General features: G+C 40.4%; 1 non-coding gene across 1 annotated transcript; it reads left to right on the plus strand.

Moving 5' to 3' along the window:
- The first annotated feature begins 288 nt into the window (after positions 1-288).
- Positions 289-395, plus strand: LOC133807961 (small nucleolar RNA R71). Its single transcript, XR_009879839.1, has one exon. It is a non-coding gene; the product is annotated as a small nucleolar RNA R71 (small nucleolar RNA).
- Positions 396-670: the final 275 nt, after the last annotated feature.

Consider the following 670-nt stretch of genomic DNA (forward strand, 5'->3'; position numbering starts at 1 on the left):
ATACCGCATGGATTGGCCTATTTTCCTAAGGACAATTTTTTCCCCATGGAAATGAGTTGAGCTATAAGTTGTTTTACCGGAATGCTCACTTCATTTACCTTCTAAGGTGGTGGCGGTGTTTCATTTCTCATCCCAAACTATTGCGAAGTGGTAGTCATATTCGATATTAAATTCCTAGCAGCATCAGGTGTCTTGTATACTAAAGCTCCCCCACTGGCTGCATGAATCATGTTCCTCTCCATTGGTAATAACCCCTCATAGAAATAGAGGATAAGGAGTTTCTCACTAATTTAGTGATGGGGGCAGCTAACACACAACCCCTTAAATCACTTCCAATATTCATAAGGAGTCCCACCACTGCACTATCGAATCCCACAGATTTCCCTCCTTATACTCCCAACCTTAGATATCGGAAAATATCGCTCCAAGAATAACCTCTTCATCTCATTCCATGTATCCACTGTTCCTAGAGGTAAATAATATAACTATTCCTTAGCGGAGTCCACTAAAGAAAAAGGGAAGGACTGAAGCTTAAATTGTTCCTCAAAAATCCTTGTCAACTTCATAGTTGAGCACACTACATGGAACTCCTTAAGGTGCTTATTCGGATCTTTACCGACAAGTCCATGGAAAGTTGGCAATAAAGGAATAAGTTCGGATTTTAGCTCAA

The sequence above is a fragment of the Humulus lupulus genome, chromosome X, assembly GCF_963169125.1.
Source record: "Humulus lupulus chromosome X, drHumLupu1.1, whole genome shotgun sequence".
In the NCBI taxonomy this organism is placed as follows: Eukaryota; Viridiplantae; Streptophyta; class Magnoliopsida; order Rosales; family Cannabaceae; genus Humulus; species Humulus lupulus.